Below are 10,047 nucleotides of genomic sequence, written 5' to 3'. Positions count from 1 at the left end.
CCATGGGTAAGCATGGAATCACTTGATATTCTAAGAAACCTATTATGACTAGGGGGTAGTATCGAGTTATAAAAAACTTGGGATCAGAGCAATATATTTAAAATGCCCTAGGGTATCCGAAAGATGCATTAAATAGAGTCTTAGTCATGGGTATGAAGTGCACCACACTTATGAGTAAAAGGCCATGAGAAGTTTTAGGAAAAGTTTCACTTCTTTCAGGTTCATAACATACGATAGATTGTGTGATCTATTAAAACTTCTTCTAAATCATTCTCTACACATTTATAGAATGACTCAAAAGAGGACCAATGAAAGAAGGAGTGGAAACATGAGTGAGGTGGAGAATTAGCAGGCCCTACTGACTCTAAAAAACCTTCTCAAGGAAAAATTTCCCCATACCAAATTTATAGATTCCTTCATGGCATTAGCTTGGTCCATGACCACCCAGAATAACCAGCCTACCATAGCACCAGCAAACCCAATAGTAAATACAGTAGTAGCTAGAGTTTGAGACTTCACTCAGGTGAATCCCCCAATGTTCTTTAGATTTAAGTCTAAGAAGGATCCACATGAGTTCGTGTATAGTATCTAGAAGGTTATCGAGATTTTAGGTTTTGCCCCAATTGAGAGAGCTGACCTAGCTGCCTATCAACTAAATGGGGTAGCTCATACTTGGTACAAGCAGTGGAAGGAGGTTATGGGTACAAATACAGAATCGATAGTTGAAATAAGTTTTTGATTGGAATTTTTGATAGGTTCTTCCCACTTGAATTGTAGGGAGCCAAGGTATAGGAGTACATAAATGTTAAGTAGGTAGCATGAGTATGAAAGAGTATTCAATTAAATTTACTTAGTTGTTAATGTATGCTCCAGCTATGTTCATCGATTCCAGGGCCTACATGAGCAAGTTAATGTGTGGTATTTATGAGGATGTATTAAAAGAATGTAGGACTGCTATGTTGGTGAAAAAGATGGACATATCTAGGTTGATAGGTCATGGTCTACAGAAAGAGCAAGAGAAAGGTAAGAATAATGAAAGAGAGAATAAGAGGGACAAAATAGGTAGCTTTAATTTTTCTTAACAAAGGTCAGAGGGTGGAAAGCATTTTTAGTTTCTCTAAAAAAATTTATCTCTAGCCCATCTTTTGCTAGTGCCCTAGTTCCTAAGTTTAGGCCGGATCATCGAGATAACACATTCAGCTCTATGTCTCAAGATAGTAGTGTTTACACTAATTTAATATGAAAGAAATGAGATAAGAACCACAAGAGTGAGTGAATAGATGGTAGTGATGGTTGTTTTGGGTATGGAAAGCTTGGACACACGCTTAGGAATTATCCAGTGGCTTTCCAGAAGGGTAAGGATACCCATCAACAAAGCCAGTCCAATTCTTCAGTAGCTCCCATAAGTCTCTCAATTCAGTAGGGTGTCTTATCTAGTATTGCTGGCTGATAGCATCAGAACTGGTTCTATTCCCTTCAAATTCGATTGGACCAAGAGGATTCTCATAATGTAGTCACGATTATGTTATAGGTCTTTAACATTCATATTTATACATTATTAGATCCTAGAGCAATATTTTCTTTCTTAACTATATATATAGTAGTAGACTTTGGTGTCCATCCCAAAACCCTCTCAGAACCATTCATAGTCTCTACTCCAGTTGGTTACTTAGGTTATATCTAAAAGGATATATATAAATTTCCAGTTCTAGTTTTGATAAAGTCACCTCAGTTGATCTCGTAGAGTTATATATGGTAGTTTTTTTTATCATTCTTGGTATGGATTGTCTACACTCTTGTTGTGCCTATATTAATTATAGAAAGAGGGTAGTTCAATTCCAATTCCCAAATGAACTAATTCTAGAGTGGAAGGGTAGTACCTCAATGCCTATGGATTGGTTTGAAGAACGAACAAGCTCGCTAGGTTATAGACTGGTGTAATACCCCTGAACTTTTCCTTAAGCTTAATTTCATTTCTAGAAGGCTAAGGAATGACTTCCTAAGTGTGTAACATTTAATCCATAGAGAATTTCCCTAATTTCAACTTTTTATCAAGTGGAACATTTAATTAGCTTTCCAACGATACAAAATCCCCCCAAATACGATAATCGTGCAAGAAGTTATGGTTAATTTAAGTCCTAGTTGTAAAACAATGTCATTTTAGTACTTGGCGCATCGCGGAGAGGGTCTATTTGATAATTGTCAAATTCTAGTGGAACTCTGTGATAGTGGCGCTTCATGGAGGACCCCAATTTCCTAATAGTCAATTTCCAGTGGCCTAGCGCAATTGTGACGCGTCGCGCTGAAGTTCCAGGTCCTAACAAGTGGGACAACACGATGGCTCCGCATCACGGTGCTCCCTAATTCCCATTTGTCAATTTCTAGTGAGCCACCACAATAGCGGCGCATCGCGGTGGCCCATAAAATCGGGTTCCCAGTTTAATTTTTTCCAGCTTCATACAAAAGTTAAAAAAGGCACTTTGGACTTTTTCCAAGCCTCTTAAACCGTACAAATACCAAATTAAAGACATTTACAAACATTCTATGAGGTTTTTTCTCAAGTTTTCTCTCAACAAAAACCCTAAGTATCCGAAACCTCTTCCAAGAATCTCAAGAACCCACCATAGATTTTCTTAATTGTGTTGAGATTCAAGGTTCCCAAGTCAAGGGCTTCAAGAACCCTCATTCAAGAATACGAATAGAGTCCCAAAAGTGAGAGTTCATCCAAAGATTCTAATTCAAGGTTCAAGGGGTTTAAACAAGGACACTTCTTTCGTCCTTGTGCCCAGAAGTTGTTTTCAATTACATGAATATATGGTTTCACATGTTTTCTTATGGAAATTAAAGTATGGTTTTGTACCCTTTGTTGTTATTCTTGAGATTATGAGTATTTCCATGTTTTAGAAATTTAGATACATAAGTATGTTGAGATTTAAATGCATAATGCTGAAATTCCAGATTTCTATATGACTTATGAATCCTTATGATCTCTAGTATGCATTTTAATGAGTCTTAACTTGAGATTGAACTATGGACCACTAATCCCTACTTGAGAATTGAGATTTTATGAACTTTTGTTCAATTAGCACCTATGATTTGAGTACTTTGAGATTATTGAGAAATATTTGACCTTTTTGGTCCTAATAGAGTTGGAATTCACAATGATGTTCTATTAAAACAAATAGTAATGCATTTTGGTCTTCAATATAGACCCTTGAGTTATTTGAGGTAGATTTTCTAAGAGTTTTGAGCTAAGTATGGGAGTAGTATTTCACACCGAGTTGGGTATGATTCTAAGGTTTCATACCCCAGAACTACGTGCCACCATAGGACTGAGATTTATGGGCCCAAGGTCGAGATAGTGATCACTGAGTTGAGGTTATACTCCCTAGAAAGAGTATGAAGCCTCTCCCCAATGTGAGGTTTCTTTCTTAGGAGGACAAGATGTTGGACTCCATGTATCTCACATGGTTTATGTCGGTTAGAAAAAAATCCCGAGTGTCCAAAGTTATATAATTCCAAATTCAAAGTGTCCCAAGTCTAAAGAGTTCTAGAGTTCCCAAGTGTTGAAAGATCCTAAAAGTTCTGAGTCCTTGAGTTTTAAAGAATTTTTACTCTCCATTAGATAAAAGTAGGAGTTTGAATGTATTTTTTAAAGTACCTTTAGCCATCAAGTATTGAGAATAAGAGGAGATTAGAGATTTTAAAGTTAAGTATAATGACTCACGAGATTTATATTTCATGTTTCACTATTCACAATTTATGAGAATTTTATTTCAGATTTATTCAAGCCATGTAAGTCATTTATATATGTATGGATGATTTTATAAAGATTAATGATAATGTTTATTTAAATGCATGCACCCCCATATACTCAGTACATTCCCAAGTGCTGATCCACATATACGTCTATGTGTTACCTTGTCTTGTAATGTAGGTTCAGGTGCTTAGTCCCAGCCTCATCAGTGATTTCCGAGTACCTTTCTCTCCATCTCCACAGTGGTGAGTCCTCATGGTTCAAGGACCTATCTTCAGACATTTCAATATTTTAGTAGATATATTATTGCTTCAAGTTCAGTTTGAGTCAGTTGAGGACCTATCCCAATGGCTCTCTAGTCATAGAGTAGTAGAGGCTTTGTCAGACTAGTTATCAGATTGTTAGTATATTGAGATTTCCAGTATTGTTGTCTTTTGGACCGAGTATTTTCTTCATATTTCCTATCATTTGATATGACAGTACCAGTGTTTTGTTTATTTTATTTCAAAATAAGTTATTATATGTAGTAACAGGATCAAAGGGTTAGCTTGGGGATACTTATTGCCTTTAGCATCGTGTGACGCTTCGAGATGATATTTTGGGGCATTACAAGCTTGGTATCAAAGCCTAAGGTTTAAGGAGTCCTAGGGAGTCTGACATGCCTCATTAAGTAGAGTCTTGATCATTGGTATGTAGCGCGCTACATCTATGAGCAAGAAGCTACAAGATGTTTTAGGAAAAGTTGTTTCTTTCTTTAAGATTCTATCGTGCCTATAGTTGTCCCCCTCATCTAATAATTCATGCTCTCTTATTTTAGAAAATGTCTCCCCGAAGAGCGACTGCCCGCAGAAACGATAATGAGCAACCCTAGTCTATTGATCGCTTGAACGAGACTGTGTCTTATGCTAAGTTTCAGGTGTCCTTTAAGGCGTTAGCCCAAGCAGTCACCGCCAATGTTTAGGCCAATAACCAGGCCGCAATTCCAAATCATTAAGGAGGTGATTTAGCTGCTGCTAGGATTCGTGATTTTATGCAGATGAATCCGCCAGAGTTTTATGGGTCAAAGGCAGGTAAGGACCCACAGTTATACCTTGAGGAGGTGAGAAAGATCATATAAGTAATGCTTGTTTTTGAGGAAGAAAGTCTTGAGTTGGTGTCTTATAAGCTGAAAGACATAGCGTATTATTGGGGGTTGCATGGAAGAAGAGTAGAGGGGAAGGTGATGCCCCTATTACTTGGAAGGTATTCCAAGATGCATTCTTGGACTAGTTCTTCCTGCTTGAGATGAGAGAACCGAAGATTGAGGAGTTTATGTACTTAAGGCAGGGCTCTATGACTATTAAAGAGTAGTACTTGAAGCTCAACCAGTTAGCCAAGTATGCTCCTAATCTGATTTCTGACACTCGAGCTTGTATAAGAAAGTTCGTGATAGGCATTTTTGGTTTAGTACTAAAAGTTTGTAGGACTGCGATGCTGAATAGGGATATGGATTTGTCTAGGTTGATGATATATGCACAGCAGATAGAGGCAGACAAAACAAGAGAGAGAGAGACAAAGTGAGGGGTAACAAGAGGGCTAGATCTGAGCAGCATGATTATAGTCAGGCTAGGTCCCATAGAGGGAAATGCCCACAGTTCTAGGGCTATTTATCTATGCCAGCACCTTCATCATCTAGTGCTCCTGATTTTAGAGGCAAGTAGGAGAAAGGGAATAAGTCTTCTATGTATCGGTCCTAGAACAGTGTAAGTAACAGAACCCACTATCCTTTATGTGCTAAGTATGGTGGGGATCATCCCGGTGAGTGTTTAGTAGACTAGAAGGGTTGTTTTGATTGTGGCAAGATAGGTCATAGACTTAGATATTATCCGCATGCTAGGTAGGGGAACTGAGATGCCTAACCCCAGACACAGACTATTACCTAGCACTACTGGTGGTCAGCGCTAGAACAAATTCTATGCCTTACCATCCCATCAGGAGCAGAAGAACTATCGCGATGTTGTTAGTGGTATGCTCTGTGTCTTTTGCTTTAATGTTTTTGTGTTGTTGGACCCCTGGTCAAGTTTCTCTTATATAACCCTATTAGTCGCTGTGAATTTTAAAATGAGTCCCGAGAAGATTCTTGAGCCTTCCTAATTTAAACACCAGTAGGGGAGTCGATTGTTTTTAAATAAGTGCATAGAGATTGTCCTGTTACTGTTCTTTATAGAGTCATATTTGATAATTTGATAGAGTTTAAAATGGTGGATTTCGACCTTATTCTGGGTATGGATTAGCTATCATTCTTTTTATGTATCTATAGACTGTCGTACCCGCGTGGTCAAGTTTCAGTTCCCTGATGAACTAGTTTTTGAGTGGTCCAAGAGTTCGGTATCTCCCAAGAGTCATTTTATCCCTTATCTCAAAGCTAGAAATCTAATATCCAAAGGTTACATCTATCACCTAGTTAGAGTCATAAACACTAAGTCCGAGCTCTAACTATTTAGTCAGTCAACATTATTAATTAGTTTCCTGATGTTTTTTTGGAAGATCTCCTAGGGGTATCTCTCGATAGAGAGATAGAATTTGGGATTGACCTTCTCCCTAACACTTAAGCCTATTTCTATTTTGCCATACCATATAGAACCTGCAGAGCTTAAAGAGTTGAAAGAGAAACTCAAAGATCTTTTAGATAAAGGTTTCATAAGGCCCAATGTCTCTCATTAGGGTGCACCTGTTCTTTTTATGCAAAAGAAATATGGTTCTTTGCGTATTTCCATTGACTATCGTCAGCTTAACAAGGTCACAGTCAAGAATAAGCATCCTCTTCCAAGAATTGATGACCTATTTGATCAGTTACAAGGTGCAAGTTATTTCTCCAAGGTAGACCTTAGATCCAATTATCATCAGCTTAGAGTAAGGGAATGTGATATTCCAAAGATAGCCTTCTGAACCAGTTATGGTCACTTTGAGTTTCTAGTTATGTCTTTTAGGCTAACCAATGTCCCAGAAACCTTTATAGATCTTATGAATTGAGTGCTCAAGCAATATCTTGATATATTTGTCATTGTTTTCATAAATGATATCCTTGTGTACTCCTGTACTGAGAACAACCATGCAGATCATCTTAGAATTGTCTTGTAAACTCTTAGAGATTACCAGTTGTTTGCTAAATTCAATAAGTATGAATTTTGGCTAAGATTAGTAGCCTTTCTTGGTCATATTATTTCAGCCGAAGGCATTAGAGTTGATCTCCAAAAGATAGAAGCTGTAAGAAATTAGCATAGACTTATCTCTCTGTCTGACATTAGAAGTTTCTTGGGTCTAGCCTGCTACTACCACCATTTTGTTGAAGGTTTCTCTTCTATTGCACCCCCCATGACCAGTTTGACCCAAAAGAAAGTTAAGTTCCTTTGGTCAGATTCCTATGAGAAGAATTTTTAGGAGTTGAAGACTCGACTAACCTCAGCCCCTGTGTTGACTTTGCCTGATGGTACGGATGGTTTTGTGGTGTAGAATGATGACTCTAGAGTTGGTGTGGGTTGTGTGTTGATGCAAAGAGGTAAGGTTATAGCCTATGCCTCTAGGCAGTTGAAGCCACATGAAAAGAACTACCCAACCCATGATCTTGAATTAGCTGCTGTGGTGTTTGCTTTAAAAATATGGAGACACTATCTATATGGTGTTCATGTTGATGTGTTTATGGACCAAAAAAGCTTACAGTATGTGTTTTCTCTAAGGGAGTTGAATCTTCGCCAGATGAGATGGTTAGAGTTGCTAAAAGACTATGATATGAGCATATTGTACCATCCAGGCAAGGCCAATATAGTGACAGATGCCCTTAGCAGGTTATCTATGGATAGTGTTGCTCATGTAGAGAAGGGTAAGAAAGAGTTAGCTCGTGATGTACATTGTCTGGCTAGATTGGGTGTTAGGTTGCTTGATTTTGCTGTGGGGAGTATTTTGGTGCAGAGTAGTTCCAAATCCTCTTTAGTTTCAGAAGTAAAGAAGAAACAAGACTTAGATACTAGTTTGGTCAGACTGAAGGAGTCAGCTAAAGACCAAAAGGTAGAGCTTTTCTCCCAATGGGGAGATGGGGTGTTGAGGCTGCAGGGTATATTGTGTGTTCCTTTTGTTGATGATCTGGGGCAGAGAATTAAGACTGAAACACATGGCACATGATATTCTATTCATCCTGGAGCTACCAAGATGTACCACGACTTGCGAGAAATCTATTGGTGGAGTGGTATGAAGAAGGATATAGATGGGTTTGTAGGGAAGTGTGTAATATGCCAACAATTTAAGATAGAGCACCAAAGACCTGGTGGTATGATACAAGAGTTTGGTATTCCCACTTAGAAGTGGGAAGGGGTGAATATGGATTTTATGACTGGTTTACCTCTTTTGCAGCGTCATCATGATTTTATTTGGGTTGTTGTAGACAGGCAAACTAAGACCATTTCTTGCCTGTACATACATCCTATACAACTGAGGATTATGCTAGATTGTATATTCAGGAGTTGGTCAGATTGCATGGAGTTCTTTTGTCTATTATTTCAGATAGGAGTACTCAGTTTACTTCTCAATTTTGGAGGGAGTTCCAGAAGGGTCTTGGTACCCAAGGTCATTTGAGTTTAGCTTTTCATCCACAGATAGATGGTCAGGCTGAGAGGACCATCCAAACTTTGGAGAATATATTGAGAGCATGTGCTCTTGACTTTAAAGGTAGTTGGGATGAGCATTTAGCATTGATTGAGTTTATGTATAACAATAGTTACCATGCTAGCATCAAGATGGCACCATTTGAGGCTTTGTATAGTAGAAGATATAGATCACCCATAGGTTGGTTTGAAATGGGTGAGGCTACTTTGATTTGACTTGATATAGTGTTTGAGGCTATGTAGAAGGTGAAGTTGATTAGAGAAAGGTTGAAGACAACCTAGAGTCATCAGAAGTCATATGCAGATGTGAGAAGAAGAGACCTTGAGTTTGAGGTGGGTGATTTGGTGTACTTGAAGATTTCACCCATGAAAGGGGTGAAGAGGCTTGGTAGAAAGGAAAAGCTTATCCCCCATTATGTTGGCCCCTATAGAGTCTTGAGCCGTGTTAGTAAAGTATCCTATGAAGTTGAGTTGCCCGCAGAGTTGTCAGCCGTTCATCCTATCTTTCATGTCTCCATGCTTAAGAAGCACATTGGTGATTCCATGGTAGTAGATCCTTCAGAATGCACTGATATTTAGACTAGTCTTTTATTTGATCAGATTCCCACTGAGATTCTAGATTACCAGATCCGTAGACTGAGGAACAAAGAGATTCCCTTGGTTAAGGTTTTATGGTGGAACCAATCAGTTGAGGGTGCTACTTGGGAAGCCGAGGCAGACATGCGAGCCAAGTACCCACACCTCTTTTTCGCGAGTTTAAATCAAGCCAAAGGTGATTTTCTTCCTTAATTCATCCCTTCTAATCTAAATTTTAGCTATGCCTCTACCCTTATTAAGTTCTTGCGTCCTCTAAAGTATTCAAGAGTTTACAAAAACATAGAGTCAGTTTAGAGAGTTCTTCCAGCTTTACGTACTTAATTTCCTCCGTACTCTTAGCTTAACTAGTGATATTCGGGGACGAATGTTTCCAAGAGGGAGATAATGTAATACCCCTGAACTTTTCCTTAAGCTTAATTTTGTCTCTAGAAGGCTAAGGAATGGCTTCCTAAGTATGAAACATTTAAGCCATATAGAATTTCCCTAATTTTGATTTTTTTATCATATGGGAAATTTAATGAGCATGGGAGCATTATTTAGCAATGAGTTGGGTATGATTCCAATGTCTCATACCCTAGAACTACGTGCCACCATAGGACTGAGATTTATGGGCCCGAGGCTGAGATAGTGATCACTGAGTTGAGGTTATACTCCCTGGCAAGTGTATGAAGCCTCTCCCCAATGTGAGGTTTCTTCCTTTGGAGGGCAATACAATGGACTCCATGTAGCTCAAATGGTTTATGTCGGTAAGAATAAACTCCCGAGTGTCCAAAGTTATATAATCCCGAGTGTCCAAAGTTATATAATTCCGAGTTCTAAGTGTCCCAAGTCTAAAAGAGTTCTAGAGTTCGTAAGTGTTGAAAGTTCATAAAAGTTCTGAGTCCTTGAGTTTTAAAGAAGTTTTACTCTCCATGAAATAAAAGTAGGAGTTTGAAAGTATTGTTTAAAGTTTCTTTAGCCGTCAAATACTGAGAATACAAGGAGAGTAGAGATTTTAAAGGTAAGTATAATGACTCACGAGATTTATATTTCATGTTTCACTATTCACAATTTATG

The sequence above is a fragment of the Capsicum annuum genome, chromosome 12, assembly GCF_002878395.1.
Source record: "Capsicum annuum cultivar UCD-10X-F1 chromosome 12, UCD10Xv1.1, whole genome shotgun sequence".
Taxonomy (NCBI): domain Eukaryota; kingdom Viridiplantae; phylum Streptophyta; class Magnoliopsida; order Solanales; family Solanaceae; genus Capsicum; species Capsicum annuum.
Note: the sequence above shows the minus strand (reverse complement) of the source record.